The sequence below is a fragment of the Dromiciops gliroides genome, chromosome 6 (genome assembly GCF_019393635.1).
Source record: "Dromiciops gliroides isolate mDroGli1 chromosome 6, mDroGli1.pri, whole genome shotgun sequence".
Classification (NCBI taxonomy): Eukaryota; Metazoa; Chordata; class Mammalia; order Microbiotheria; family Microbiotheriidae; genus Dromiciops; species Dromiciops gliroides.
In genome coordinates, this window is record NC_057866.1 from 2,583,227 (window position 1) to 2,597,222 (window position 13,996).

The window sequence follows — 13,996 nt, forward strand, 5'->3', positions numbered from 1 at the left end:
ACCCCAGCTGCCCCCTCTTCAGCCACCTCAGGACAACACAATAGGTTAGACTCATCAACACCAGCTAGTGAAGTTGGGCAGGGTCTTGGGGTTGCCCCTTGCACCCCTATCTGGCCTCCTGCCCCTTGTCATAGACCAGAATCACAAGACACTAGAATCCAGACCCTTGATGGTAGGGGGCATCCACCCTGAGCTTGAACCCTGGAGGGACCAGGAGCTCACCACCGGTCAGAGAAGCCCATTCCCTGGCTGGAGGACAGTATTCTTTGGGCCAGTTAAGCTAGGAACTGGCAAGGGTCCCTTTGGACCCTTGGGGCCAGGGAGACCAAGGCTCCTTGATCCTCCGGGGTCGGGTGTTGCCTGTGTCAGGGGCTGCCTGCTCCCAGCTGAGCTGCCTCCCAATGGCTCCTGCAATCTCCCTTCCTGAAGACTCTAGCATGGCTTCTGGGCCTCCCCTGCCCACCAGGCCCACACAGAGTCCTCCTCCTCCCCCTTCACAAATGGCTGAAGATACTCTATTGCCTCCAGGACCAACAGGCTGGGTTCCCTCCACTAATCCTTCCCACATCCTTTAGATGCTACCTAGCTCATCAGTGGCCTTTCTAATCCCTGACACACAGTGGCAGTTAAACAGTAGTCCTTCCAGTTGGGGTAGAAAAGAGCAGCCTCCCCATTCCTGGAGGCAGAGTCCCTCCTAATGCAGACCAAGGTCCTACTGGACTTTCTGGATGTCATTTCATGGCTGACTCAGGCTGAGCTTGTGTTCCACTCAGATCCTCAGATCTCTTTCACAGAAACTGTTTTCTCGATGTGTTCCTCTATCTAAGATTTGATTTTTCTAACACAGACATGACTTTACATTGGTCCTTTTAAATTTTCCTCTTTGGTCCAGCTCAATCCTCAAGCCACTCCAGTTGTTCCTGACTTCTGGCTCATCCATCTGTAGTGTTGGCCATCCCTCTCAGCTTCCTGCCCACTCAATAAGCACATGCCTTTATCTGAATATTGATTTAAAAGATGCCCATCAGAGAAGCCTGGAAGGACTTACATGAACTGATGCTAAGTGAGATGAGCAGAACCAGGAGAACATTGTACACAGGATCATCCACATTATGTGTTTATCAAGTGTGATAGACTTGGCTCTTCTCAGCAATACAATGGTCCAAGATAGTTCCAAAAGGACTCATGATGGAAAATGCTCTCCACATCCAGAAAAAAAGAACTGTGGCATCTAGATGCAGATTGAAGCATACTATCTCTATTTTTTTTGTTTTCTTTTTGGGGTTTTTCCTTTTTGCTCTAATTTTTCGTTCACAGCATGACTAATGCAGAAATATATTTAATGTGATTGTATATATATGTATATGTATATATGTGTATATGTATATGTGTATATATGTATATGTATATGTGTATATGTATATGTGTATATATATATATGTATATATATATATATAACCTATATCAAATTGCTTGCTGTCTTGGGGAGGGGGGAGGGAGAAAAATTTGAAACTAGAAATCTTATAAAAACAAATGTGGGGGCAGCTAGATGGCACAGTGGATAGAACACCGGCCCTGGAGTCAGGAATACCTGAGTTCAAATCCGGCCTCAGACACTTAATACTTAACTAGCTGTGTGACCCTGGGCAAGTCACTTAACCCCAATTGCCTCACTAAAAAAAAGAAAGAAAGAAAGAAAGAAAGAAAGAAAGAAAGAAAGAAAGAAAGAAAGAAAGGAAGGAAGGAAGGAAGGAAGGAAGGAAGGAAGGAAGGAAGGAAGGAAGGAAGGAAGGAAGGAAGGAAGGAAGGAAGGAAGGAAGGAAGGAAGGAAGGAAGGAAGGAAGGAAGGAAGGAAGGAAGGAAGGAAGAAAAAAACAAATGTGGGGCAGCTAGGTGGCACAGTGTATAAAGCACTGGCCCTGGATTCAGGAGGACCCAAGTTCAAATCTGGTCTCAGACATTTGATACTTACTAGCTGTGTGACCCTGGGCAAGTCACTTAAACCTCATTGCCCAGCAATAATAATAATAATAATAACAATAACAATAACAATAATAATAGAAGAAAAATAAAAGAAATGTAGAAAACTCTCTACATGTAACTGGAATATAATTTTTTAAAAAGATGCCTGTTAGCACAGAGCCCTGGGGCCCTCCCCTGGAGACCCCTTCCCAGTTGCCTGTTCCAACAGCTCAGTAGTTTTTGTCTTTGTGGCTGCATTCACCTCCTGCCCACGTCTCTCCAGTGAGTGCACTAAAGCACTTCAACCCATGTAACCCAGCCTCCACCCACAGTCAGGCTCCTGCCCCCATCCAGAGTCTTCCGACGCTTCCCTCCTTCTCCCCCTTCTCTGTCACCTTTTGGGGTCCCTGCCAGATTGTGGGGTGCCTCAGCAGCCATGTAGGGGATAACCACTGGAAACACTGGCCCAGCTCCCCAACACTGCCCTTCCAGCCCCTCTCAGCCTGCTGTTCAATGTTGGGCCCAGAGTCTGGGCAAAGCCAGTGTGTGCAGTAACTAGCTCTGAGGGCTGCCGGCCCACCTGTTGGACAGCAGGCCCTCGTCCTCCACTTCCAGACTCTGAGTCCCTGGACACTAGCAAAGACCTCCCCAATGGTGGGGGCCTTGTGAGGGGAACACCTCCCACCCTGCCCAGGCCTGTCAGGTCACCTGTGATTCCATCATTAGTGCAGCTTGCCAATTCCCTCCCCAGGCCTTGCTTTTTTGTTTTTGGTTTTGTTTTGTTTTGCAGGGCAATGAGGGTTAAGTGACTTGCCCAGGGTCACACAGCTAGTAAATGTCAAGTGTCTGAGGTCAGATTTGAACTCAGGTCCTCCTGAATCCAGGGCTGCTGCTTTTCACACTGTGCCACCGAACTGTCCCCATCCCAGGCCTTGCTTTTAAAAATACTCACCCTGTCCCCCACCCCCACTCCCTAGTCTTCCCCTTGCTGCCTCATCACTGAAAGGGAAGGGGCCCAGAGTGGTTCCTGATCCCTCTAGGCCAGCTCTGCCTGGACAAGGGAAGAGCTGAGAGAGGCCACTTTGGTTTCTGCCCTCACCTTCTCTGGCCTCCCCTCCCCCTCACCTTCCCTTCCTCCTTCTCTGGCCTCCCCCCCCCACCTTTCTTCCCCACCCACTCATTTGCCTATACTTCTAGCAGCTTCGGCCCCCCCCCACTCCCTAGCCTGATGGCTCCTCATTGATAAGCATGCAAATTCCCAAACAGAATGAAATTAATATCCAAATGAGGGCTGGGAGGATGAGGGCCAAGCCAGGGCTCTGAACCTCAAATATTTGTCTCTGATTTGAATGTCCTTTGTGGCCTAGGGTTTGGGCTCTCCTGGCTGCCCCCTCCAAGTGTGAGATACCCATGGGGTTCACTCTTCCCTTCTAAATTCTGCCTTTGTTTTTGTTCAGAACTTTCTACTCTGAAGCCCTTTCCCCTTTGGGATCTCATGAAGTAGTGAGCTCCCCATTACCGGAGGTCTTTAAGTGAAGGCTGAATGACACCTTGTCCATGACATTGTAACTCCACCATACATTCATGTGTGTGTGTGTGTATGTGTGTGTGTGTGTGTGTGTGTGTGTGTTTGCAGGAAGTAGGATCAGAAAGGCCTTCTGGGGGTCCAAATGGTCCATTGGGGAAGCTGCCCAAAATGGCCTTCCCTAACGGCAGAACTCCTGGCCAGGGACCAGGGCCTGGGAAGGTAGTGGGGGGGCCCAGCTCCTGGGCCCCGAGAATCTAGCTGAGGCAGGCCCCGGGGGGGCATCAGACCCCTGACCCTTCTGCCTCTTCCTTTGTTCTGTGCCCAGAAGGGCAAGAAAGCCCCTGGGACATGTGTGCATGTGCCTGCACGGATAGCTCAACATGTGTGTACATGTGTGTCTATGCATGGTGAACCAGCTACATGTGTATACAGGCATGTGTAACCCCAGCTATAGGCACCTATCATGTGTGTACATGTCATGGGAAACCCTCACAACACCTGCATGTGGGTCCAACCCATATTATACACGTGGTGATCCTAGCTACATGTGTGTATCTTGTGTGTATATGCGTGTGTTGTGGAACCCTAAACACCTGTGCACACATGTTTGTGTAGATGCACGGGGATTTCAAGCCACATCTGAACTGTATGTGTATGGATTTACAGATGTATTGTCGACCTAGCCTCATATGCATGTGCACACATCTTGGATGCATGCACTGGGTACACATTGCATATGGGTGGCTATATTATTACATGGGCAGCATGGGTATACATGTATGTGAGTATGCAAGGATAGAGGTGGGTACTGTCTGTGTAACGAACCCCAGCTACATCTGCACGTGGAGTCTAGACATGCCACAACGCTGCATGCTGCACGAATTGTCTGAGCTCTGGCCAATGAGCCACCGAAAGCCCCCCTCTCCATTTCAATATGAAAGGCTCGGCCTGGCTGGGGACCCCCTGAATAGGCTGGTTCTTTCCTGGGCAGGACGGGCTACTCACAGCAGGGGGCCAAGACCGCTGGGGGCAGAGCCAGGCTTGGCTTCATCCCAAGGGCCCATCTGCATTCAGGGGCCTGTGGCTGATTGATTGGTCCCATTAATCACTGGCCAGCAATTGGGGGTGGGGACAAGCAACAGGGCCCCTCAGAAGGCTGAGGGGAGTATCAAGGGGCTCTGAAGGGAGGGAAGGGGACAGAGGAGGGCACGTGGCTCCATGCCCTGCACCTGCTGGGGGAGGGGCATTGGCAGCAAGAGTTAGGTTTTCTCCCCCCTTCCTCCTCCCTCCTCCTTCACCTCCTCTTCAGCTCTAGGGTCACCCAGTGAAAGCCTGGATCCTTCTCTCCCATCCTCCCCTCCTCCCTCCTCTCTCCCTCCCTCCTCCTCCCCCTCTTCCCCTTTCCTCCTCCCCTCTCCCTCCCTCCTCCTCCTCAGCTCTGAGGTCACCAAGTGGAACCCTGGAACCTCCTCTCCCAGCTCCCCTCCTCCCTGATGCTCTCTCCACTTCCAACAACAGTTTTGGAAAGGGAGACTGGTTCTGAGAGGGTGGTTCCCTGGAGCCTCCTAGAACAGGCCCTGGCTGGGAGACTTCTGGGGAGCCTTGTGGGCCAGGGCAATAGACCATCAGGGTTATTATCACAGAGAAGCCTGCAAGCCGAGGACAGAGGAGAGAGATGTGCAAGTTGTCGCTTGGCCCTGGAAGCACCCGAGAGGAGTCTGATCCAGGCCCCTCATTGCCCAGATGAAACAAGTCCTTTCCCCACCAGCTTTGAAGCTAAAGGCATGATTCGAACCCAAGTCCTCAGCCTCTTCCCCACTGGCTTTGGAGCTAAAAGCTGTCCTCTGAGGTGGGGTAGGTCTAGGACAGGGCCTGACCATTCCCTAGCCCCCGGCGGGCCCCCCTGAGCCCTTCTCTCACCCTGGAGTCGGCCCCACCCCCAGGAAGAGCCCTGACTCTGCCCCTCCTCCTCTCAGTCCACTGGATGCCCACCCCCTCCCACCAGAGGCTCTCTGAGCCTGAGCTCCACTGTGCTCTGGGAAGGGGAGTAGGGTTAAGGTCAGGGGTCAGGTAGAACGGGATTGAAGACAGGATGTGAAGAAGAGAGGGGATCCCCAAACACAGATATTACCTACCTCCTAGGTAGCCTGAAGCCCCCAAAAACCCTGGGGGATTTCCTCCTCTCCTTGAGAAAGGTCAAAGAATGTTAGGCTGCCTAGTGACCCACCTGTGGATGCCTGCCCCCCCCCCCAGACAGACAGACAGACAGACAGACAGACACACACACACACACACACACACACACACACACACACACACACACACACACACACACACACTGGCACTGGTCACATGCCTGTCTGCCTCCCATCAGCTCCATCCATCAGACTCTGCACACACACACCTCCCTCTCCACAGGGCTCAGAGCTTGGGAAGACCATCTGGCCTGACCCCCTTATTGTAAAAGGAAGGAATAAGGAAAGAAGGGGAGGGGCCCAGGAGGGTTCCCCTCGTCCATGGTCAGTAGGAAAACCAGGATTTGCCTCAGCTACACTCACTCTTCTTTCTGGTGTGGGGGCTGGATATTTCCCAGAGCAGGGGGACAGAGGAGAAAAACCAAGGAGAATGCTGGACTCAGCCCCTGAAGGCGCTTGGCCTCACCAGCCACTCTAGAAAGACCAAATGAGTGAGTGAGGATTCCTCGGCCTGTACAATGAGGCCCAGCCAGAGAGGTGGCCACCATAGAGACACCTATGAGCACGTGGGGCAAGGGCCAGTGGCTGGGGCCAGAACAGCCCAGAGAGAGCGGGTAACACTGCCCACAATCCCGGGCACTACCAAACAGCCAGCCTCTAACTCTGATCTTCTCCAGTGGCAGCACGTGGGAACCCCACAGTCTCCGAGGGGAGCGCATGGGGGCACAACAGGTTATAAAAGAGACTTCCCCCAGAAATCCCAGTATTCCAGGACCAACTGGAAAGAACATCAGAGGGCCACCTGACCCATCCCACGCATGGCCAAGAATCCCCCCAAACACCCCCAATCCGTCTGGGCCTTTGTCGCCTCTTGCCTGGACTTTGGCAGTCGCCTACAAACTGCCTCGGCGTCTCTCCGTTCTCCAATCTGCTCTTCATTTGGCTGCCAAGAAGACTTTGGAAAAGCATCGTCTGACCACATCACTCTCCTGTTCGACAGATTCCTGGGATTGCCTATTACCTCCAAGATAAAGGACAAAGTCCTTGCTTTGTCTTGTGAAGCTCTACACAACTTAGATACTCCCTACCCTTGCAGTCTTCCAATACCCAGCACCCTCTAAGCTTCGGGCCAGTCCATCCCCCACTCAGCTGCCAGGTTGTTTTTTGGAGTAAAAATCAGATTGTGTCAGTACCCTGCTCTAAACTTCACTGGTTCTCTATTGCCACTAAGATTAAAAAAATAAACTCTTCTGTTTAGCTTTTAAAGCCCTTACAACCCATACTTTCAGCTTGTCATAAATATCTCGTGTCTGATGGAGAGGTGGCCCACCAAGACCATCCCCTCTCTCTGTGTACTCTTGCTCCCCTCCTGTTTTCTCCAGCTGATTGCCCTCTTAATCATTCTCTCTCTGTCTCTCTTCTGTCTCTGTCTCTCTGTCTCTGTCTCTGTCTCTCTGTCTCTGTCTCTCACTCTCTCTCTCTTTCTCTCCCCTTCATATCTCCCATATACAGATTCATTCCTTGCTGCTTACAGTCTCCTCCATCCTAAAAACCAACCAGCAACAACCAACCTCATTAGATCCTATTATTGAGCTGGACCTCCAGTTATCCTCCTCTGCCCTTTGACAGCCAAGCTTCTAGAAAAGGCGTTCTCCTCCTGTCTCCCTGACTCACTTCTGGAGCCTCTCCGGTTTCCACCATCCTCCCTCAGCTGCCTCCAAAGTGACTGACGGCTTCTGAAACACCAAATCCCATGATCTTTCCTGAGCATTCCTGGAGGTCTCTGCAGCCTTGGCCCCCCCACCCCACCCCACCCCACCCCGCCCCTGCCCCAACACTCTCCTTTCTAGGTTTCCACAGTATTGCTCCCTCCTGCTCTTCCATTCCCTTCCTACACGTGAGAGGCAACATGTGCTGGTGGATAGAGCTACATCCTCAGGATTAGGAACACCCAGCTTCCTCTGACTTACATTGGTTCTGTGACCTTAGGCAAAGCAAAGGCCCTCAATGTCCCAGGCAGCTAAGTCACTAAGTTACAGAGATGCCCACCCCTGGTAAACCAGGCAATTCCCCACAGAAGCTCTCTCCTGATCAAATCCCAGGTCCAGTCAAAATGAAGGGAAGCCAGAACTTGTCCATGTCCTGGGCTCTGTCCTGGAATCCCCTTGGTGATCTCATTGGCTCCCAATGGTCCAGTGATCACATCTGTGTGCATGGCTCCCAGATCTCTAGGCTATTTAACCCCCAACTCCAGAAATTTGAATGGACTCCCAAGACTTTGCACTTTACATGCAAGCCCTGCTAGGGCTGATTTGGAGATCCGAGGGGCACTCCTGCCTTGTAGAATCCTGGTGTTCTTCAGAGCTTCTTCTCCATCATCTTCCATGTACTTGTATGTGCATATTCCCTCACCTCCAATAGGGAATTCCTTGGAAGAAGGGAGTTTCGTTTCTGTCTCTGTATCCTCACCACATAACACAGTACATGGTGCATAGTAGGTGCTTAATAAAGGCTTGCTGACCAACTAGTTAATCAATGGAATAAGAAAAAGCAAGAACATTTAAAAAGTGAAAAAATGTATGCTTCAGTTTGTACTCAGAGTCCCTCAGTTTTCTCTCTGGAGAGAGAGAGCATTTTTCATCCTGGGTCCTTTCAAATTGTCTTTCAAAGTTGATCATTGTTACAATGTTGCTGTTACTATAAACAATGCTCTCCTAGTTCTGCTCACTTTAATTTGCATCAGTTCATGGAAGTCTTTCCAGAATTCTCTGGAACCATGTCCCTCATCATTCCTTTTAGCACAATAGTACTCCATCACACTCACATAACAGAATTTGTCTAACTATTCCCCAATTGATGGGCATCCCCTCTATGATGGAAATACTTGTGAAGTATCTACAATGTGAAAGAAGCTGTCCTCAGCAGTGGTCACACAAAGACAAAAATGAGATGGTGCCTGTACTTATGGGACTTCCATTTGACTAGGGAATAGAAGATACAAAACAAAATAATATACAAGTAAATCTGAGTAATCCTTTGAGGAGAAAGAGAGGCCACCAATACCTGAGAAGGTCAAGAAGGGAGCAACTGAGATGAGCTCCAAAGGAGGCCACAGTGTGTGTGTGTGGGGAGAGGTGAGGACATTCTGGCAATGGGGGTAGGAAATAGAATTCAGAATTCAAGGAAGAAAATGGAGGCCAGTTTGTCTGGAAGTTAGAGTACGTGAAGGCAAGTAACATGAAGGAGATTTGAAAGGTACATAGAACCCAGATTGCACAGGACTTTAAATGACAAGCTGAGAACTTTGTACTTTATCCTAGATAAAGCACTTGGGAGCTCTAGTGGGCTCTTGAGCAAGGGTATGATGGTCCCAATGATGAGGTCATTACAATAATCCAAGGAAGAAGTGGTGAGGGCCTGAACTCCAGAGGTAGCTGTGTGGAGGGGAGAGATGTGGGGAGGAAAGAGAGAGATGGAAGGAGGGACAGTGGCTTGCAAATGATTAGCTATGAAAGATGAAGGAAAGGGAAAAGTTCGGGTGATACTGAGGTTACAAACCTGAGTGACTGAAAAAGAGTACTGCCCTCGCAGAAGATGGGGAAGTTACGAGGAAGGACAAGTTTAGGGGAAAATGATAAGTTGTGTTCTGTACAGGTTCAGTTTGAGAGTAACATAGGGATGGGACATCCATGCCTAGTAGTCCACTAGAGAGCTAGAGCTGCCTGACTGTCAGGAAAGATTCTGGGGCTAAAGATATGGATTTGGGAGTCACAGAGATGATAGCTGAACTAATGAGAGTTTTGATAACATCACCGAGAGAAGGAAGGGGAAAAAGAAAGGAAAGGAAAAGAGAGGGGACGGAAAGGGAAGAGAAGAAAGGGGAGGGAGGGAAAGGGAGAAAAGAAAAGGGGAAGGGAGAGGAGGGAAGAGGAAGGAAGTGGAGGGGAGGGGGCAGCTAGGTGGAGAAGTGGATAGAGCACCAGCCCTGGATTCAGGAGGACCTGAGTTTAAATCCAGCCTCAGACACTTGACACTTACTAGCTGTGTGACCCTGGGAAGGTCACTTAACCCTTATTGCCCCACCCCATCCCCCCAAAAAAAGAAGGAGAGGGGAGGAGAGAGATGTGTTTATTTAGGTCAGAGCCTTAGAGAATACTCATGCTTAGGCTCAATCTTGAGGCTCTCCCTGTAATTCCTTCAGCCTTCAAGACTCAGTTGAAAAAAGTATTTGGCCTCAGAATGGTCTGAACTCCAATGGCATAATTATTCTGTGTAATTTATTTAAACACAATTTGTAAAAGCAATCATGGCCTTCTCTTCTCTGACACTGTCACCATCTTAGCAGAAGTCATTCTCATATTGTACTTGGACTGCTGCTCTAGCCTGCAGGGATCTCCATTCCATTGTGCCCTTTTCCTGGCTATTGCTCATGCCTGGAATGCTCTTACTCCTTGTCTCTTCCCTTCTGTGTTCCCTTGTAAGATTCAGCTCAAGCCCCACTTTCTGCAGGAGACCTTTCTTGGCTCTTCCCTCTTTCCCCACTCCCTCCTACTGACCCTGTCTAGATCTTGGGTGTGCCCCACAATGAGCTCCTTGGAAGAAGGGGCTCTCTTTGTATCCACAGAGCTTAGCACAATGCCTGCCACACAGTAAGGACTCACCGAGTATTGATTAATTCTTTATTGACATCCTCAAGAAAAAGAATATATGAGATAAAACCCTGTCATACATTTGATTGATTGATTTGATTTGTTTTTTAATCATAGAAGACATACCTTTGATTTTTTTTTTAAGTGAGGCAACTGGGGTTAAGGGACTTGCCCAGGGCCACACAGCCAGCAAGTGTCTGAGGCCAGATCCGAACTCAGGACCTCCTGAATCCAGGGCCGGCACTCCATCCACTGCCCCATCCAGCTGCCCCCATACCTTTGATTTTGAAAGAGAGAACTCAGCTGAAGGAAGTGAGGGTGTTTAACTTGGAAAAGAGGAGTTCCAGGGGATCATGACTAACAGCTGTCTTCAAGTAGTCTAAGGACTGACACGGAGAGATTAGCCTTGTTCTCCTTGGTCTCAGAGAGCAGAACCAGTATGGGGGGGGGCAGTGGAGGTTGGGGCTTGCAAAGAGTCTGATTGAGACTGGTGGTCGGCAATGAAAGTTGCCCCATTGTGTAAGGGGCTGCCTCAAGAAGTGATAGCTTCTCTCCAGTGTGCTGTGTTGGGAATTCTTGCTAAGGTCTGAGGTAAACCAATTATCCTCTGAGTTCTCTCCCATCTCTGAAAGTTTGTGATTCTTTGAAGGAAAAAAGGTATGTGCTATGAACATTAACCAGCCAAGAGCTGCAGCAGTGGTTGGCAATGGGTCCCTGCCATGTTGCTTTTTAGTCTCTCCTGAGGACTGCAGTTGCAGTTGTTAATGGGCACATTGTTCCTCCAATACCCTCTAACAGCCCCCTAGCCTTTTCATTGCTTCCTGGAAGTATCTCTTTTAGTTCCACAATCCAACAGCTCAGGAGTAGGGAGAGAGCAAGTGGATGGTGGGGGTGGCCAGGGAGGGGAACTGGCAGTGTTTGAAAGATAGGAGAAATAGGGGGCAAGGGATTCAAGGGGGAATGAGCAGCGCCCAGGAAGCCTGTTCACCGATCACTCATGCTGTTCTATTTGGAGAATGTCACTGCTTTTGTCCTCCTCTGGATTCTTCTTCTTTCTTTTTTAGCTCATCTCAGACAGTTTAACACTTAACTTATAGGCTGGCCAGCTGAGTCCTCTGTTCCAAATATCTTCTCTGTCCCTGTCGCTCTCCCTATCGCTCTCCTACCCCTAGCCCTGACTTTACCAAGACTCACAGACACTCCACAATCCACTGTCATATATTTTATATTTCTACTCTATTTGCAGCCTAGATTCACAAGATAACTCAACATGCACACGCATGTGCACACACACATACATACATACACACACACCTCCCTCCCTAATATGCTCCCCCTCAAGACCCACACTAGCCTATCTGATAAATGGTTCCTGGAAATTATCAAAACAATCTGGTACAGGCTAAGAAATAGAGAGGTAGATCAGCGAAATAGAATAGATAGCAATTACACTATAGTAAATGACTATAGTAATCTAGTACATGATAAACTCAAAGATCCAAGATTCTGGAACAAAAATTTATTATTTGACAAAAACTGTTGGCAAAACTGGAAAACAGTATGGCAGAAACTAGGTATAGACCAACATCTCACACCATATTCTAAAATAAGGTCAAAATGGGTACATGATTTACACAGAAAGAATAATACCATAAGCAAATTAAGGGAGTATGTAATCATTTATCTGTCAGATTTATGGGCAGGGGAAGAATTTACAACCAAAGAAGATATAGAGAATAAAATTCTCTATAGAAATATAAAACAGATCATTCTGATTATATAAAATTAAAAAGCTTTTGTACAAACAAAACTAATGTAACCAAGATTATAAGGAAAGTAGAAAACCAGGAAAGCATTTTTGAAATAAATATCTCTGATAAAGACCTAATTTCTCAAATATATAGAGAACTGAGTCAAATTTATAAAAATACAAGTCGGGGGCAGCTAGGTAGCACAGTGGACAAAGCACTGGCCCTGGATTCAGGAAGACCTGAGTTCAAATCCAGCCTCAGACACTTGACACTTATCAGCTGTGTGACCCTGGGCAAGTCACTTAACCCTCATTGCCCTGCAAAAAAAAAAAATACAAGTCATTCCCAAATTGATAAATGGTCAAAGGATATAAACAGGCAGTTTTCAGACATAGAAATCAAAGCTATCTATAATCACATGAAAAAATGCTCTAGATCTTTGTTGATCAGAGAAATACAAATTAAAACAACTCTAAGGTATCACCTCACACCTATCAGAGTGGCAAATATAACAAAAAACAGAAAATATTGGATGTTGGAAGGGATTTGGGGAAAGCTGGGATGCTAATCCACTGTTGGTGGACTTATAAAAAGATTCCAGCCATTCTGGAGAGCAATTTGGAACTCGGCCCAAAGGGCTATAAAACTGTGCATACCCTTTGATCCAGCAACACCACTGCTAGGTTTATATCCCAAAGACTTCCCAAAAAGAGAAAAAGATCTATTTGTACAAAAATATTTCTAGCAGCTCTTTTTGGGGTGGCTAAGAATTGGACATCAAAGAAACACCCATCAATTGGGGAATGACTAAACAAGCTGTAGTATATGATGGGGATGCAATATTATTGTGCTCTAAGAAATGACAAGCAGGATAACTTCAGAAAGGCCTGGGAAGACTTGTATGAACTGATGTAGAGTGAACTGAGCAGAACCAAGAGAACATTATGCACAGAGACGGCAATATTGTCTGATGAAGAACTGTGCATGACAACTATTCTCAACAATACAATGATGCAAGCCAATCCCAAAGGACTATTGATGAAACATATTCTCCACCTCCAAAGAAAGAACTGATATTGATGGAACAAGCTGAAGTCTGCTATTTTTCACTTTCTTTCATTATTTTTCTTGTACAAAATGACTAATATGGTCGTGTTTTACATAGTCATACATGTATAACCCATATCTGATTGCTTACTGACTTAGGGAGGGGGAGAGGAGAGAGGGAAGGAAGGATAAAAATTGGAACCCAAAATTATAAATAAAGATATTTATTATTTTAAAAAACAAGAATGCAAATAAAATAATTGGAAAAAATCTTAAAAATGGTTCCTGGAAATCATGATGGAAGGCACCCCCTTCCCTCTTTTAAAGTAGGCAGAGCTTTGGGGTTAGAGGGATCATGGGGACCACAGGATTCTAAGCTGCCAGGGACCTTCTCTTGTCTTCCAGAAGAAAGCCCTGAGGTAGCCCAGAGAGGGGAAGGGACTGGCCCAGTGTCCTGCAGCTAGAGGCTACTCATCTCAATCCACTTCGGTTTCTAGGGAGGCTGCTTAGCTCTAGAATTTCTAGGTCACTTTGGGACTCCTTGGGGAGCAGGAGCAGAGCTCACGTGGCTCTCTGCCTTTGCTTCTCTCCCTGCTGGCTCAGGGACAGTTGTTAGGGCACGTTGTCCTGTTTTATGTAATTTGAGTTTATTTATATTTTGTCAAGGCACCCAGCGGCCCGGGGCGAGGGTGTCATGCGCCTCTACTGACAGTAGCTCCAAGCTTCACCGGGGCCCGAACAAGAGAAGGAGAACGCAGGAGCTGTCCCATTATGCTGGGGTCCCTGGGCTGCTGGGGAGGGCAGTGGCATTGGGGGAGAGCTAGATCGGTACCTTTCCCTGCCCCTCCTGGGAGGAGGGAGGGA